This window comes from Pinus tabuliformis, chromosome 8, assembly GCF_031772625.1.
Source record: "Pinus tabuliformis cultivar Carrire ecotype Pingquan chromosome 8, CPIR1, whole genome shotgun sequence".
Classification (NCBI taxonomy): domain Eukaryota; kingdom Viridiplantae; phylum Streptophyta; class Pinopsida; order Pinales; family Pinaceae; genus Pinus; species Pinus tabuliformis.
In genome coordinates this window covers 364,988,860-365,008,844 of record NC_142294.1, presented here as the reverse complement: position 1 = coordinate 365,008,844, position 19,985 = coordinate 364,988,860, and positions in this window count along the sequence as shown.

The window sequence follows — 19,985 nt, the reverse complement described above, 5'->3', positions numbered from 1 at the left end:
TAACAGTATGAGGAAAACATGGGCACAACAATAACAATAAGGGGCTATAATGAAAATAATAATAAGGGAATACACTAGTATTATAGGGACCTAACATGCCCCTCTCCTTCCAAAAAGTGTTGTCCTCAACGGTTGAGTAGTTCTGGATGCTTATGTATAAATTTCTCATCCTCCTATGTGTAATCTTCAACGGATAAGTTCTTTCACTTGATGAGATACTTTGAAATTGATCGATTTTGTAGCCGTCGAGTTCTTGTTTTTTTTATCGCTTCAGGTTCCAATATGATTTTTCCTTCCTCGTCAAGTTCTGGCAATATTGTTTGAATTAGGATCTTGTCACCTATAACCTTCTTTAAGCATGAAACATGGAAAGCTAGGTGCACTTGGGAAGATGCAGGAAGTTCCAATTTGTATGCCATAGTACCAATCTTTTGCAACACCTTTTACGAACCATAATAATTTGGTGCTAATTTATTATCCTTCTCAGATTGTTTGAGGGACATTTGTATGTATGGTTGTAGTCGTAGAAATACCCAGTCACCTACATCAAAACTTCTTTCATTGCGATGTTGATCTGCCTGTTGTTTCATTCTATTCTGTGCCAAAGTGAGGTTATCCTTTAAGAGTTGGAGAAATTTTTGTTGATGCTCGATGTGATCTTCCACTGCTTGAACCTTAGAATTTTCTCTTAAATATGATGTGATGAACAATGGATGATATCCATAAAGTGCCATAAATGGGGTCATTTTTGTTGCAGTATGGAAGGAAGTTTTATACCACCATTCAGCCATAGGTAACCATTTGACCCATTGTGTCTGTTTATCAGATACAAAGCAACGAAGATATCCTTCCAAACATTTTTTTCACTATATCAGTTTTCCCATCAGATTGAGGATGATAAGAAGAGCTATGAGCTAACTAAGTACCCATATAAGAAAATAATTTTGTCCAAAAATTTCTAGTGAAAATAGGATCTATGTCGCTTACAATAATCTTTTGATTTCCATGTAGCATTTGAATTGTTTCCATAAATGCAGTAGCAACTATACTAGCTTTAAATGGATGAGATAATGCACAAAAGTGTGCATACTTGGCAAGTCTATAAACTACCACCATGATGACACTCTTTCCTTCGGACTTGGGTAAACCTGTGATAAAATCCATTGAAACCTCCTCCCAATGTTGACTTGGAATGGATAAAGGTTATAATAGACCGGAGATCTTAATTGTCTCAAATTTATTTTGTTGGCAAACCAACAATTCCACCACAAACTTTTGAATATCAAATTTAAGGTCATCCCAAAAAAATTCCTTCTTAACCTTGTGGTAAGTTTTTAAAAATCTTGAAAGCCCTCCTAATGGAGAGGTGTGAATTTCCAGAAGAATATTTTGTTTGAGTTGGGAATTCTTACAGAGGTATAAGCAATCTTTGTACCATAACGAATCATTTTGGTAGCTAAATGTATCCAATGTACTAGGATCTTGTTGCAACTTTTGACTGAGTGCCCACACTTCTTCGTCATTCTCCCATTCAACCCTTGCTTCGTTTATCCAATTTGGTTGGATAATATAAATGGAACAAAGCAATTCTTGCACATCCTCATCCTTTCTTGAGAGTGCATCTACAACAACATTTTGCTTCCCTTTTTTGTAGATGATTTCAAAGTCATAACCCAACATCTTTGTGACCCATTTTTGTTGCTCATCTGGAGATAATCTTTGTTCTAAAGAGTATTTAAGACTATTATGATATGTTTTTACCTTGAAGTGTCTTCCCATTAGGTAAGGTCTCCATTTCTTAAGTGCATGTAGTATTGCCAACATTTCTTTTTCATAAATAGCTTTGTGTATATACTTTCCTTTGATTGGATGACTTTCAAAAGCAATGGGTCTTTCTTCTTGCATTAAAATAACACCAATTCCATTTCCTGAGGCATCACATTCCACAATAAAGGTTTTTGTGAAGTCTGGTGTAGCTAAGACCGATGCTTGGCACATTTCCTCTTTAAGATGTTCAAAGGCCTTCATTGCTTCTCGAGTCCAAGAAAATGCATATTTCTTCAGTAATGTTGTTAGAGGTGCTGCTATTCTCCCATAATTCTTAACAAACCTGTGATAATACCTTGTCAACCCAAGAAATCCTTGCAAATTCTTTATGGATGTGGGGATTTTCCATTCCTTAATGGCTTTAATTTTGCTAGGGTCTACCTTAACATCTTCATGACATACAATATGACCCCAAGACTTGCTGTAGATTAGTATATCATCAATAAATACTGACACAAATTTTCTAAGGGTGGGTTTGAAAATGGAATTCATCAAACCTTGAAATGTGGAAGGAGGATTGGTAAGGCCAAAAGGAATTAAAAAAATTAAGAATGACCCTCATGAGTTCTAAATGTTGTTTTTGGAATGTCTTCAGTCTTCATTCTGATTTGATGATATTCTAAAGGAAGTTCCAACTTGGTGAAGTAAATTTCTCCATGAAATTAATCCAATAATTCATCAATGATAGGAATGGGAAATTTATCTTTAATAGTGAGTTTTTTGAGTTCCCTATAATCCGGACACATGCACCAATACTACTGGAGCAGAGAAAGAACTTTGACTAGGTTGAATTATACCAGCCTTTAGCATTTCTGCAACCATAAGTTCAATTTCACTCTTTTGGGCATAGGGATGTCTGTAAGGCCTGATATTTGGAGGAACACTTCCTGGAATAAAATGAATAGAATGATCATGATCACGAATAGGTGGGAGTCCTTTGGGAGTCTCAAATAATTTGGAATGATTGTCCAAGACTTTTTGGAGATTTGGAGAAATAAATGATTTCAATGTGGGAACCTCTAGCGAACTTTGACTAGGTTGAACTATACCAACCTCTAGCATTTCTACAACCATATGTTCAATTTTAGTCTTTTGGGCATAGGGATGTGCGTAAGGCCTAATGTTTGGAGGAACACTTCCTAGAATAAAATGAATAGCATGATCATGATCACGAATAGGTGGGAGGCCTTTGGGAGTCTCAAATACCTTGGAATGATTGTCGAAGACTTTTTGGAGATTTGTAGAAATAAATGATTTCGATGTGGGAACCTCTAGCGAACATTATTGTGTACTTACACCTCATTGTTCTTTATTTATAAGATTTTTCATGCCATTAGAGCTGATTATCTTTCTCGGTTACCTTGCGATACCACTTAATTCAACTTCCTTTCCTTATGAATTTTTTTTCAAGAAAATTTCTTGAAAATTAAAAGCTATCGTACCCAAAGATTGTAGCCATTGGACTCCTAGTACAACATCAACACCACCCATTGGAATGGAAAGCATTGGACTATTCAAAAAATATTCTCCCATGGATAGCTTGATATTATGACACTTTCCATAGCAATTTATGGTTCCTCCATTTGCAACCATCACTTGACACTCTCGCGTTGGATATAGGAAGCAATTCAATTCCTTGGCTATCTTACAATGAATGCAATTATGGGTACTACCTGAATCAATCAACACTATTACATTTTTTTTTCTTGATGTGTCCTTCTATCTTGATAGTTTGAGGAGTGGTAATTCCGGCCAATGCATTACAAGATATGGTCGGGTTCATTTCTTCTTTCTCTAAGGTTTTTTCCTAGTGTGTGTCCTCTTCTTTTGATGTTTGTTGTTCCTTTTATTCCTCCTCTTCACAATCTATGTAAAATAATTTTTTCTCAGCACACTTATGACCTTTAGTGTATTTTCTATCACAACTGTAACAAATCCCTTTTTCTATTTTTTCTTCCAATTGTTGTGATGTCAACCTTGTAGGTTATGGAAGGCTAGGGGCAACAACACTTCCATATTTATAGTAGTGAGTGGTAGGCTTCCTGGTTGCGATAATTTTTCTTTCCATTTTTCTTGTTAACCTAAATGACTTCTCCAATGAATCAGGTTTCCAAAGGAAAACCTCATGTTGGATATTATCCTTTACGGTCCCTATGAACACATCAATCCTATGCTCCTTTGAAATATATTTTACCCTTATGTTCAACGTTTGGAAGTCCTCAATGTGCTCCATCATTGAACCCTTTTGTTTGAGATTTATCAATTGACTAAAAAAAATGTTTCTTTTTGTACCCTCATAATGTGCTATCATTTCTTCCGTAAAAATTGCCCAAGTGACAATTCTTTTATGAGAGCAAAGCCATCGATACCATACAAACTGATTTGGTTCCAAATATAAAGTTGCAATACATACCTTTTGTGTGTTTTTCACATTATGGAGATCGAAAAATTGCTCCATCTGTAGTATCCATGTTTTGGGATCCTTGCCCTCAAAGTTCCTCATATCGATTTTTGGAACACGGTGGGTCTTCAATCCAACGTTGGAGTCTATGGAATCATGACAAACATTTCTTTTGTTCTCATCATGAGTTTCCTTTACTACCATTTCACCATTAGTAAAAATTTCTTGTAGCAACTTTGTCAAATCTATATTCAAATCTTCCATGTTGCCTTTAAGTTTTTCTTCTATACTATCCATCTTAACTTCCATGCCATTCTTTAAACCATCCATCTCAGTTTTAGTTACTTTTTGTGAGAGATAAATTTGTTTTACTTGGTCTCGTAATTTTGATATAACATGTTGCATTTCTTCCTTTTCTTCATGTGTCATAGTAGAGATTTCAGGTTGCTTACTAAGTGTTTCCATTTTATTTCTTTGGGTCATCAATGAATGATAATTATGCTTCAAAATTCCCTTTGAATCACTTCAAAATACTTTCTCAAACAAAACTTATGAAAATTAAAAAAAAAAATACACTTATTTATTTATTTTTAATATATATATATATATATATATATATATAGATATATATTTAGATATATATTATTATTATTATTTTTTCTTTGTATGAGCTCGATCTTGAAACACCTATAACTCTGTAATTTCATATCTTCAAGTTTTGAAATTCGGTCTATGAGAGCCCTTTGAGTCCTCTTTCCAACCCCACAAGTCTGATCATGATTGGATTCTCCAAGAAACAGTTATGCCCAATATCCTGTGATGATCTAATTATAGACTAGTTTAGTAGAGTGAACTTGTACGAGGTGCCACGTGTCATTGTTTCAACCTCCGACTCTCAAAACGATATCGAAAAACTACAATCCGTTCTATTTCTATCACTTTTTATGAAATTTGAATCTGATGCTTAGAGAGAAGTTATGATGATTTTCCCAATGTGACTTGTTTGAGATCGAATTCGGGAGCCTGTAAAAACCATAACTTCCTCAATTCATATCTCCGAAAATATAGCGCGAAAAGATCTGAAATTCAGTCACAAAGTTCATCATGATTGTGGCTCAAATGGGTTTTAATCCAGCTTCTGAAACTTTGTAGAAAACAAGTCATAGCGAAAATGCCATGATATCCTGCTTTGAAGCAGCGAAACCCTAAAATCCAAAGCTCTGATACCAATTGTTATGCAACCAACTCACAAAATAGAAGAAAGAGATAGATCAACGACTTTCAAAAGTAGCCTCTTCGAGGGGGAAACCTCCTTTACATTACACAAATGAACAATTCTTAAATGATACAAATGACAAGACCTCCTTTCTATATATAGGAGTCTAAGGGGTCACAATATATTCAGAGCTGACATAACAATAATAATGTAAGGGCACAACGATAAAAATAGTGGGCTTCTACGGGGAATAGTAATAATAGTATGAGGACAACATGGGCACAACAATAAAAATAAGGGGCTATAATGACAATAATAATAAGGGAATACACTAGAATTAGAGGGACCTAACAAGGTCCTTTCAGCAAAGGCTGAGGTTGGCCCCTTGCCCTACTGTTTATGATTTCTGTGGGATTTACACATATTTCTCCTTTACTGTGGTGTAATGGGTGGTGCTTCTATCGTTGTCTTTTAGATAGTTGATGGATTTACATTTGGAGACTAAGAGGGAAAGTAAGGTTGAAGAGCACAAGGTTGAAATGAATTGCAATCCTAATGGTAGATTGACGTTAACATCACATTTAACATGATGTATGGTAGTGATTCTATAGTTTATAAAGTTTATATTGTGTATATTTATGGTTAAACAATATCTGTATTTATGAAATACTACTCGTTAACAGTTTATATTGTGTATGTTTATGATTAAACAATATTTGTATTTATGAAATAATGCTCGCTGGCATTAGCTGGCATCACTTTATTTGCCATCAGAGTCTTTAGGATATTTTTACTGGTTAAATGATTTGACCTCTTAACACTTATTGAAGTTGTGAATTTGGGATTATGATCTATTTTGAAGTTGTCTTGTAGTCAGTAGTATGTAATGTTTACAATGATTTTTATTATGTCAATCATTAGATATATGCATCTGAATGTTAGTAAATGATAAGTATTTTTATAAGTTGAGTAAATAATAGTGCAAAATACAAAATTTTGGGTCTCTTGCAACAAAGCTAATGGAAAAAGCCATGCACCCTTCAGAAAATGATTGGGATGTAGCAGTAAAAGACATGACAATATTTAACGAGTTTTTGCTTTGTCTAGTAAGTAAGCACTTGCAAATAGTAAGCACTTGAAAATACGTGTCATTTCCCATTCATAGTTAATGCCAATATGAGTCTTTGTTTTATCTATTACACTTTTTGGTTCATTTTCCATATGGAATGAATCCATGAACATGCATAACTGTTGTTGGAATCTCTTTTACTGTTGCTCTGAAGCTATTTAAAATAAATGCATAGAGTTGATCATTGCTACCGAAGATCAGCAACAAGTCCATGCCCAAGAGAATGAGTGTTGCACTAAGGGAATTTTTCCTTTTCTGTCAAATAATTCTATCTCTTCTGTCAAAGAATTCTGTTTCCTGTCAAAATTTTGACTCATGTCAAGTAGCAAGAACTCCTCTTTCTGAAGGTTGACTTATCTAGCTATTCGTGTATTTTGACTTATGACTTAAATTCATTTGAATAAGTTGATGCTATCGATCATTATCTACCACAAACCCTCAATTCAACATGAAAAAAAAACAAATAAAAATTGTGAACGGTATCAATGTTGTGAATAATCGCAAAATAACATGCACTGATCTACTCCAACTGATCGAGTACCTGAAATATATTAGAATATTTTTCTATTATTCTTACATGGACTTTCACTAGGGAAATTGCATGCCTCCCCGAGGCTACATCATGCAATTAGTTTCTTTAGACCACATACTTGAGACTATCACTAACTTTATGCATTCCAAAGTGGGAGTTGAATTCAATTTTTGGGCCATGATTCTCACTAGTATACAAGGTTGTATCCAAGACCATCTGGTTGGTGATAGCATTAAGACACCAATATAGTTTTAAACTACTAGCCTTGGTTTGAAATGTTAACAAGGATTACCTGTAACTTCATGCCACAACTTTGACATTTTCCTCAGCTCTGCTTTATAAATATGGATAAAGGCTAATTTTAGGAAAGTGGACCTAGGTTAGGAATAGAAGCTATATCAAAAGGATATAAATATGCACATTTAGGTAACACTGTAACCATCCAATATTTGGCCAATATTATTGAAGAGATATGTCCTCATGTTACATGAAATCTTAGTATATCTCATGCATCTACAGTTTATTAGAGATGAATTATGTTAGAAACAAGAAAAAACTTGCAAAACATAGACCTTCACACAAACGGTCCATGAAATAAGAAAAATAAAATTATTCCCATTTACAAATATAATTGTGATTCAAGAAAATAATTCAAATAGACTAAATAGATTTTGAACCAACACTGTAAGAAATATGTGGAGGGTGTAAGCAACATGTGGAGGGTATACATATTGATAGATGGGCACTCACCCTTGCCTCTGCAAATCTCCTCTTCCGCCTCAAAGCTTTAGGGAAGAAAATATCTTGGTAGGTTTTTTAAATACATGTCTAAAATCAAAATGCATGGAGGAGATACTTGTCTACTGAAAGGATATTCAAATTTGAGAATGGAATGGAGCCATATGTAAGTCAGGTCTATTTGCTGAGAGGATAACCCAATTTCAGAGAGAAATGGAACTAAGTGGAGGTAAATCACCAATTGGCAACAACCTGGAGAGAAGTGATCCGTCCACTGAAAGGATATTCCAATTTTAGAGATCAATTGAACCATATGGAAGCCAGGTTTGTCAACTAAGAGGATATTCCGGTTTCAGAGAGAAATGGACAAAAACCATGAAATTTTGTCTTTGGCACTGCTTACCTTGTGTTTCTAGCTATTTTATGCAAGGATTTTCTGTAGCCCTTTCTAAAATAGGATTGTGACAGACTAAACTATGCAGGTTGAATGTTTGGATCTCCATTTTTGAGAACTATGAAGCATAAAATGGTTTAGCACCTAGGCCTATGATCCAATTCACCCAGTTCATATTCATGTTTAAACTTCATATTAAATTTGGAAAAAAGTCACCAATACCAAAGAATATGGTAAAATACACTAGTGAGTTTAAGAAAGCCAATTCAATGAATTTCATTATAGCTTCATATATTCAAACAAAAACCAAATACAAATTTCAAACGTAACCCAAGAATATGTCAAAATTAATAGTCAACTTTTAGAACTGGACTCATGAATATATACATTTGTGATTTTGTTTTTACAATTTTTAAACTGAACATAAAACGAATCTTCAAATTTATTTATTGTAATATCCCGAAAAACGAAATAATCAAACAATTTGGCACATCTAGGTGTTTTAGTTAAAAATAATTGCAATCAAAATTCTAAACAAAATGGGATCTTAAGAAGAAACCTTTATTTATATTAATAAATGAAGGAAATGTACATGCCCATACAATAAATTTCAAGCCCTTGCAATGACATGCATAACTTCTTATCAAAATGAGAAGACAAATTAAATTAAGCACAATTGTGGACCCTGGATGGATCCACCAAACAAAATAACACCCATGGGATTTTCGTCCTTGGGATCAAACTGGAACTGGCCATGCCAAGTTCTAAAGAAAAACACAACAAGATAAATAAACTCGAATGAATCAAATGCTTAGCTTCTATCCCCTTTTATAGGCTTGATGGACTCTCTAAAGATCCTATTTTATTATTTTCCCTCGAAAAATGAAGGCAAATACCATGGGCTGATACCATGGGAAAATACCACAGTAAATACCATGGAAAAATTTTGTCCATTTTGACCAGATCAAGAAAGGGAATATTACAAATCCTCCTTCCCAAATATTTCTTTCCCTCGAGAAATTCACTTCTATCCACAATAGAAGCATTGATACCTGGATCCCATACAACCTGAGGTGTTATTCCATTCCTCCATACCACATGACCCTAAATTGATCCTTAAATACCTAGATCCAAAATGATCCTCTGACCAATCCTTCCCTTGATAGATTCATTTGGATCCCAAACAATCCTCTTACCAATCTTGACCCCAATGGATTCTCCTGGATCCCAGTGCCACCTAAGCCCTCGGAGCTATGGGTTATGGTACCATCTCTGCCCTCCATCGCTGCTCGTGCCAAAGGGTCCAAGCTACAATATATGCTTTGATGTGAGTATCCTCATAGGAATCAACCCATCAATAGAGTACCAACTCATAATATCTCACCAATCCATGCCTTGGGAAGGATGAATACCTGCAAATCTACTATGTTGATGATGCTCAATGCTAAACTCATGCTAATCCATTCGATTACCCAAACATGATGCATTTGGAGAAATCGGCCCTACTCTTCCCAGTTTATAAAGGTGGGTTGGTAGTGTTGTAATCCTTATCTATGTACTCCTGTAGAGGGTTGCTATGGAACGCTCAACTGTATTCCTATTATTTCCTTGTGAGGGACTTGAGTCGTTCCTCAACATTAGATAGATTGGTCATTGATTCGACACATATCCCTATGAGCTCCTCAAATTTTCTATTCTCTTGTAAGAAAGTGTCTCAGACTGTCCAGACTCTCTGCTTCAACATCATAAGATCTGTCTTGAAATGCATGATCCTTTCTTGAAAGTCCTCTACTGGAAATTCTAGTGCCCTGTTGAATGTCTCTATATCTGTCTGCACCGGATGCCCCATGACCACAACTTCAACTTGAACCTTTGACTGACCCTCCAGAAATGGCTCATCTTGCATACTATATTTTCCATGCTGCCCCACATGATCATGCTCATCTTGTCAGATTATTACTACTCGCTCCTCATTTGATTCTCCTTGAATGTCTTCTTCCTGGCCTTCTCCACATGTGGAGATAAGTTGTCCACCCTCTATGGTTGTCACATATGAATGTACCAGTGGACTGTTATTTACACCTGATTACACATACTCTTTATGGATGTTATATTGGATATCTATAAACTCAACTACCACATCATTAGGAGGAATTACCTCCTTCCTTTCTCCATGTACTTTTTCAAGCTGACTAATTATCATTGGCTTGTCCTGCAAGTTTCTCTAAAAAACATGGTGTTGTTGTTCACCATTTGTACTTGACTGCTTGGATTCGTCATAGGTTCTCTTATGAAAACCAGTGAACCCAACTGTGGATCAATCCCCATGATCTGCCCTTGTTGCCTCCTTATCACCTGGACATGAATGGTTAAGGCCCAAGGTCCCTTGCAGATAAAACATAGTATTCTCCTCAGTTCATTCTTGCTACAGATTTTGTTCTTGCTTCCTCCATCAATCCTTCTCAACTCCTTCCTAGTTAGCACCCTTTTGAGAAATTTTATGTTTTTCCTGACCAAATTCTCGACTAGATCATAGGCAACTAGTGATCCCTGTGGTTCCTTCCTCCAAATGGTCAATAATTTGGATCTTAGTATCTTGCAGATGTCAGCATTGCCTTCTAAGATTAGAGACACAATCTTGCACACTTGTTTTGACATGGTCTAAATGAGCTGATGTAATACTGGTGTAAAAGTTTTGGAGCAACTAAAAGATCAACTCATCACATTCCAAATTCAGCATGAATATGCCAAAGCTAAATTCTTACATGAGTTTTAAAATTTTTCACCGATTCTGAAAGGTGGGAAGCATGATGTTATTCAATCCCTGAAGGGTTTCTACTATCAGCAGCAGTGTATCTCTCATGATATCATTATTGTAGGGCAATAATGATGATGTTAGAGCTATGATCCCATTGAGACAAGAAGCAACTGTGAGCCTAACCTCTTCACAAGGATGTTCCCAAATTTTGGGTTGTATCAATTCAAACATGGATGGCTTGAGATCCCAACTGAGTTTCTTCCATTCTTGCTGCCCCACCTTAGACAAACATGTGTCTAATTCCTCCAACTTAAGAAGGGCGTCTCCTAATTTTATACACTACAACTCGAATCCAAGTTCAAAGAGATACTTAGTTCTGAAATATTCCTTTTGAATATCATTTGACTGTTGAAGGATAGCATGGATATTTTGAGAGAAATCCATGTTGTTATGCTCTTGCTTTTGATCTGCATGTTGTTTCCATTTTTGATCCACCAAAGTATTGCAGCGTAGAGGACCAGTGAATGTACTAATATATTGATTCCTCAGGCGTTTCCAAAAGTAAAGTGATGACATTATGGCTTGGCATTAGCGGATTTAAACGCTTGGTCTTCTCTCTCTCCTTGGCTTCTTCAATAAAACTGATTTACCTCCTTTGAGCAGAGATAATAAACCCTTGTAGAAATAATAATAAATTGTTCTCCTGCAATAATAACCTTGATCTAGATCTCCTATGTGGTGATACCACTCAAATATAATAAGAGCAGATCAATTGAAAACTTAGGTCATAATATCTTCCTCAGAAATCAATCTATACTAAGCAAATGATGAATCTTTAGCCTCCATACCACCATAAAATACCCAAGACAAAATATGACCACTATCTTTGAAGACTTTATTTTATTTTCAACTAACACTCCACTTAATTCACTTAATTTCAAAGGAACCATTTAATACACTCTTTCCATATAAAACAAACTCCTTTCATGCAACCCATACGTTACACCATACAATAATTAAAAGAAAAAAGGCTCAACCACATTATTTGATTATGACAACCAACCATGCCAATTCATAAGACTTAATACATTGGCCCTTTATATAATTTACCATCACCGTGTGCTTTGAGAGCTTCGACAAGCCCTTGCATCCAAAAGAAATTTGAATGAAGCTCCTAACTGTAGTGGCTTTATTTGAGATCTGCCCACTTGTTGTGATTTATTGGGACGGTCCTTTGGTTTGGTTTGGAACAACGCACTATGAATCAGCCCCACACTGCTGCAATAAGAATAATCAGAGTGTTCCCACACGGTTTTGATCTCTGCAGTTGTTTCAATGCGTGTTCGGAAGGGTTGGCTCGGTTATGTCTCAGTGTTGGAATGTTGTACGATCTTGAAGCTCTGCATGGTTGTACCTTGACTCCCTAAAGCCATGACTATAGTTTTTGCAAGGACCACGACTCTGTTCACAACCCACGGCTCTTGGCGACCTGACCTAATCAATGCAAATCACAGCGGTTGACTTGAATGTCCCACTCGACCATTGTCCCCAAAAACCCATGGCTCTCCATGTGAAGATGAGGACCTTTGGTGCATGGAGGGCTATCGGTCTTAGCTCAGATCTGATCTGTTAGCCTCAACAACAGCTAGATGCAGTCAAATGGATTGGTCAATTTCTCAACTCGCTACCTCTCCTTATGATGTTGTAAAAGATAATTTTTTCCAATCAACCTGAAATCCTTAGATGGAAAGCTTTCCTAAGCTCTCGATCAAATCACCAAAGAAACATTAGAACTCTTTTTCTCCATAAAACAAAATGAACTCATGGCCCTTCAACATAATCCGATGCAATAACTTCAATGAACCAAGGCAATCAACTCGTCTTTGCAATAAATTTGAAACCAATGCTCTTCATCTAGAAATTGATTGATGTGGAAAACCCAGTAATATATCTGTATATATATGTGTGTGTGTGTGTGGGGAAAACCTTTTACAAATATAGATCTATTCGGCCAACACTTTGTGGAAAATAGAAAATGGGAGACATATTAGGGTGATATTAAGTACCATCGAAGATGGAAATGCAAGAAATGGTAAGAATAAATCCCACCAAAATTTCCTGCATAGAACCCTCTTCCGTGTGTGGCAGGATGCATAACTCTGATACCACTGTAATATCCCAAATAGCGAAGTAATCAACCAATATGGCACATTTTTAACTGTAATAGTTAAAAATGATTGCAATCAAAACACTAAACACAATGGGATCTAAAAATGCAGCCTTTATTTATATTAATAATTGAAGGAAAGGTACATGCCCATACAATAAATTTCAAGCCCTTGCAATTGCATGCACGAATGATTATCAAAATGAAAAGACAAATGAAATTAAGCATAATGGTGGACCCTCGATGGATCCGCTAGAAAAAACAACACCCATGGGGTTTTCATCCCTGGGATTCTCAAGAAAAACACAAGATAAATAAACTCAAATGAATTAAAAACACAAGATAAATAAACTCGAATGAATCAAACAATTAGCTTCTATCTCCTCGAATGAATCAAATGCTTAGCTTCTATCCCCTTTCATAGGCTTAGCTTCTATCCCCTTTTATAGGTTTGATGGAATCTCTAAAGATCCTATTTTATTATTTTCCCTCAAAAACTGAAAGCAAATACCATGGGATGATACCATGGGAAAATACCACGGTATACCACGGTAAATACCATGGACAGATTCCGTCCATTTTGACCAGATCAAGAAAGAGAATATTACATTTTTTAAACTTATAAAAAGTTCTGCACAGTCTATTGAATTCACCCCCGCTTGCGATTCAATGAAATTAGATTTTTTTTGAAAAACGTCCACCATGCGTAGTGACTACGACAAATCATTTTAGCTACATTTGGATCTGTGGGAGTGCTTTGCATGTAGCATGTTGTGCATCAATCCACTTCTTTTCACTATGCAGAGCTTTGCTAGTTTTGTAAGAAATCACAAGAACGTGTATAAGTTTGTTTGCTTGCCTATATTTGTTATGAATTACACTATGTAGACAATTGTGACAGAATTCATGTGAACGTGTATAAGCCTATTTTCTTGCCTATATTTGTTATGAATTACACTATGTAGATGATTGTGACAGAATTCATGACCTTGTCATGCTTGCTGGAGTGGCAGAACCTTTTAGAGAGACTGCAAAATGCTGATTTTAAGACCATGATAAGAAGATTCCACACTTAGAAAGACTAACCTAAAACACTAGGTAACTACAAATTGAAAATTTCAATCAGAACAAAAGATCCAAAAGATCCAAGTATGTTAATCCAAAAAATATATATGATGGAAAAATTTACAACGAAAGAGAAACTGACTTTCAAACCTTCTATTGCTTTTCATTAAATCAGAAAATCAAATCTGCTATAGCCAACTAACCTAAAACACTAGGTAACTGCAAATTGAAATTTTCAATCAAAACAACAGATCCAAGTATGTTAATCCACAAAATACATATGATGGAAAAATTTACTAAACAGTGAGAGAGAAACTAATTTTCAAACTTGCTAATGCTTTTCATTAAATCAAAAAATCAACTCTACTATAACCAACTCGGAAAATCACTTCACTCCTTGAATCAAAATTTATTAAAAAAAACCTCTTGTTGATCATTTTCTTAAGAAATTGAAGCTTTAGTGGGAACATGTGAATGAAAATAACATGAGTATTTCACGGGAAGTTATCCCCTTTGATTTGTAGATGAATGTGATCATGCTACCGATAATAAATCATCAAGAGTCCTAGAATTTTCCAGTGTGTTGAAGTTTTCATTGGCATCCCACGAACATCAAAAGAATAACCTATCCAATAACTTAATTGTCCAGATTAAGTCCAGATTTGAAAGATTGTTGACAAAAAGCTCTGGAAAGAATTGTACAATAACTCAAACTCACAAGACTCAATGTAAACTATCTAACAACATAAAGACAAGAATTCAAATCTGTTGTGATAATTGGGGAAATGAGGAAAGAAACAAAGATTTAGTTACACATAGACCAAGAAAGATTCATAACTGACTTTAAAACTGAAACCAAACACACAAATAAAAAACACAAGATTTACGTGGTAAAACCTTGACAAGGTGTCAAGGAAACATCCACGGGGCAAGGGATTTTAATCTCTATTAATTCACCAATGATTCTCCACACTTACATTTCTCGGGCATTCACTAGTTTTATATAAGCCTCCTCTGTTACATAACTGTTGTTTCGGTATAAAACTAACTAGTAGTAACTAATACAATTATTACTCATATTTACATAATTTGTTCTCAAACTTCCAACAAACTCCACCTTGACAACAATTTTCCTAATCCCTTGCCCATGCCCATTCTGTTGGCATTATGACACAGGTTTGGTGCTATGATACAGGTGTTGTCCTTGATGGAAACTCACTCAAATGACAGATCACAGTTCAGGCTCTCAGAATGAAAGAAAAAGAGATATACGCAGGTTCCTCTTAACCAAGTCGCGTATACACGCGGGATTGATGATCAAAAGGCATGTATACATATGCACGCACTTTCATACAAGAAAAAGTGCGTACATGTGGGAAAACTTATTTTTCGGTCCACGGTATTTAGTCCTTGGTATTTGGACCTATGGTTTTGGACCATGGTATCTCGTCCAAAGTGTTGAACCCAAGTATTGGGTCCATGATATTGATTCTCTATGGTTTTGTATCATGATATTGAGTAAGGCCTAAGACTATAAAAGGGGAAGGAGAATACTAGGCAAGGGAATTGACTCAAGCATTGAATATCTTATGAAGAGAAAGATCTAGAATTGGATTATGGTGCATGGCTGGATTTGAACCAAGGAGGAACCTGAGCGCTAGAAGAAGGATAAGTTCTATTGATGGGTCAAGATATTAAGGCTTGAATAGTAGTATCTTTGTGTGATTTTGATCTGTTATATTTGGTGCATGACTTGATATATAAATCTGATAATTTGGGTATAACTAATGTCTGAATAAGTGAAAAGGGTAAATTATCTTTTATAGATCTGTACGTAGCTTCGGCACATCAGAGGCACATATACACGCTGGTTCATTAATTCAAAACATCGTATATGCAGGCTGGCCTTAACACATCAACGTATGCACGTAGGTTCTGCATATTGAAGTAGCGTACATCTCATGAAATATGTTTTAGTTACTTCTATATATTGTTGCAGTGTTCTGGGTTCAGGATTGGTTCTAGTTACTGTCACTGTATTCTGGTTACAGCTTTCTGAGAAGTGATTGGTTGATTTAGTATTGGTTTGTAAAAAGGATATTGGTTGATGTAGATATACTTGATGTTTGATGTTATTGATGGATCCAGTCTAAAAATTTATGAAACGTGGTCCCTGGAAGAAAAGAGAAGGTTGTAGCCTTCTGCAGGTCAGCACCTACGTACTAGTACCTCAACTAGTATAAGAGCTGAGGGGGTTGTAGCTCCCTTCCAGGAGAAGCTGGAGAACAAGAGAAGGTTGTAGCCTTATGCAGGTAGCAGCTTGCTTACTAGTATAAGACTGCACCAGTACAAAAACATTGTAGAAATAAGTTTCTAATTAAAAAATGATAGAGACGAATTGCAGCAGGTGGTTTTCGCCCACATTGGGTTTCCACCTTATATCTTGTGTTCTTATGTTTGACTGCCTGTTCTGTTTTACTGTTCGTGGTTACTGTTTATATGGTTTGATGCACAGATTAATGATCAACATCTGAAGAATAATTTAAATTACAAGGCTGCTAGTTATATGCTAGTTTCCTTAACTGCAGTTGCATACATATGCGGTAGTAGCGTATACATATCTGATTGTGAAATGAAAAATAATTGACTTGATAATACTGATTCACCCCCCCCCAGTATTATTTCCAACAATTGGTATCACAGCAGGTCCTTTAGAAGAAGCTTGATCGCTTGAAGGAAGATCTATCATCATGAGCAACTACGAAAAAGAGGCATCTATTAGGCCACCAATCTTTGATGGGAGAAACTTCATCTATTGGAAAGTAAGAATCAAAACCTATCTTCAATCTCTTGGTACAAAAGTTTGTGATATCATGGAAACAGGATACACATTTCCATCAAAAACTCCTACAGATTCGGCTAGTAAGAAACAATATGAAACAAATGCAAAGGCTGTCAATACTCTATTAGGGAGTTTATCTCAATCAGAATTCGTCAAGGTGATGCAACTCAAAACTGCAAAAGAAATATGGGACAAGATCGTTCTGAGCTATGAAGGAGACGATCAGGTAAAATGTGCAAAACTTCAAACTCTCAGAATTCAATATGAAAATCTCAGAATGCACAGTGATGAAAGCGTGGCTAATTATTTCTTATGTATAGATGAGATTGTTAATCGTATGAAAAACTTGGGTGAAGAAATAAAAGAAGTTACTTTAGTTGAAAAAGTGCTAAGATCCTTGTCTTCTAAGTTTGAATCAAAAGTTTTTGCCGTAGAAGAAAAGCAAGATCTACAGAGCATTACCATGTCACAGCTGCACAGAATCCTAACTGCTTTTGAATGAGAAAAGGGGGACCATCAGACAGGTGAGAAGCCACATTCAAAGCTTTAGGAAAAGGAGATTACAATGAGTCAGGACATATGTCGGAAGGAGAGGAAGAATCAAACTTTGTAAAAAACCTTCAACAGGGTTTTGGAAGATTCAGAGATAAGCTACCTTTCAAATGCTTTGCTTGTGGAAGAGTCGGTCACTATGCAGCCAAGTGTCCTCATAAATACAAGCTTGACAAAGGTAAGGGACTAGTTAGATGGAACAGAAAAAATAATGTAAGTAAGAAAAGCTATTATACTCATGAAGACAGTGATGGATTTTCAATTAGTGATGAAGAGGAGCAATGTAATGATTATAGACTTTTGATGGCTTTTGAGGATGATGATTTCTTGGATGCTATAGATGAAGATGATCTTTATGAAGAAATTTCTAAACTTAAATTCTGTTTAGAAGAAAAGAGTATGATCATAGATACTCTGACATTCCAACTTGCTGAAAGGGAAAAACACAATGAAAAGTTAGAATGTGAAATTGTGGGACTTAGAAAAGATATTAAGAAAACAAAAGCTCTTAATCTTAGATTTGCTAAAGGATCTGATACTTTAGATGAGATTATCAAAGTGCAGTGTTCTCCTCTAATCAAGACAGGTCTCGGATATTCTGAAGAAGCATCTCAAGCACAGAAGCCATCCACCTCCAAAAGTTATCTCGATGCAGCAAGGAGAAGCGAATAGGTTGACAATCAACAGAAAAAAGAATATCACCAAGTAAATCAGGGTCAATCCACTTCAAGGATGAACAAATAGCACCAAGTAAATTGGGGGCAATCTACTTCAAGGATGAACAGAAGCTACAATCAATTGCAGGTAAATCATTCTCAATTTGCCTCAAGAATAAATGCCAATGGAAATCACTGGGATGGTAGGTTTGATAATCGAAGGAATTTCTTCAATGGCCAATGTTTCTCTTGTCATAACTTTGGACACAAAGCAGCTCAATGTGTTGCCTACAAGACCATCATGACTAGAGAAGCATGAAATCAAAGGAGTGTGACTGGGATCATGAAAAGGACCTACAATAACTTTTCTGCTCTTGAAAATGAAATAGAATGTTCTATTTGTAACAACTTCGGTCATGAAGATTCTGAATGCAGGAGTAGGTTTTGGCAAACAACTCAGAAGGAGCAAGCTTCATTAAGTCCCAAAACATGGAGAAAGAAAGAACCACAACCAGAAAGATGTGGTATAACCTTATATGCGGAAAGACGGGAAAATCAGTGGTACATCGACAGTGGATGCTTGAAACATATGACAGGTGATAAAGAAAAACTTCAGTCATATAGTGCCTTAGAAAAGGAAAGGAAGGTCTCATTTGGAAATGATACCCTTGCACTCATAAAAGGTAAAGGTTCAGTTCTTTTGAAAGAAAAGGTCAAAGCTGGAAATGTTATGTATGTTGATGGCTTAAAACATAATCTATTGAGTGTCAGTCAAATGTGTGATTAAGGAAATGAGGTAATATTTCGATCAAATGGATGTATTGTTAGTGAGCTTGATATAGGAGAAACAGTGATCAAAGGCATAAGAACTCCAAATAATTTATACATACTCAAGGGAGGACAACAACAATGCTATCTAAGCAAGAATGATGAACACTGGCTGTGGCACAAAAGGTTGGGGCATCTAAGCTTCTCTCAGATAAGGAAAGCATGCAGATATCAAGCGGTTCGTGATCTCCCTGACATCAGAATTCCAGACAATACAATATGCAAATCATGTCAGTTTGGAAAGAAAACCGGAACTAATTTCCCTGAGAAGGAAGGATAAGTTAGTAAGCCACTTGAACTTGTCCATATTGATGTATGTGGTCCATCCAGGGAAAGGTCACCTCGAGGAGAAGAATACTTCATATTATTCATTGACGACTTTTCCAAGATGTGTTGGATAGGACTTCTGAAGCATAAAGATGAAGCTTTCGAAAAGTTCAAAGCATTCAAAGCTTTGGTTGAAAACGAATCAGATCGCAGAATCAAATGCCTCAAGTCTGACCGAGGAGGGGAATTTACCTTGGATGAATTTTTCGATTTTTGTGAAGAACATGGAATAAGAAGGAAATTATCTACTGCAAGGACTCCTCAACAAAATGGAGTAGTAGAAAGGATGAACAGAACGGTTCAACAAATGGCTCGTGCTATGCTTGATGAATCTGAAACTCCTGTGACCTTCTGGGGTGAAGCTGCATTTGCTGCCATGACTATTCTCAACAAGACAAACGTCCAGGTAAATAGCACTCAGACTCCTCATGAACTTTGGTATGGTAAGACTCCTACGGTAAAATACTTCAAAATTTTTGGAGGTAAATGTTACATCAAAAGGACTGATGAAAACCTTGGCAAGTTTGAACCTAGAGCAGATGAAGGCATTCTC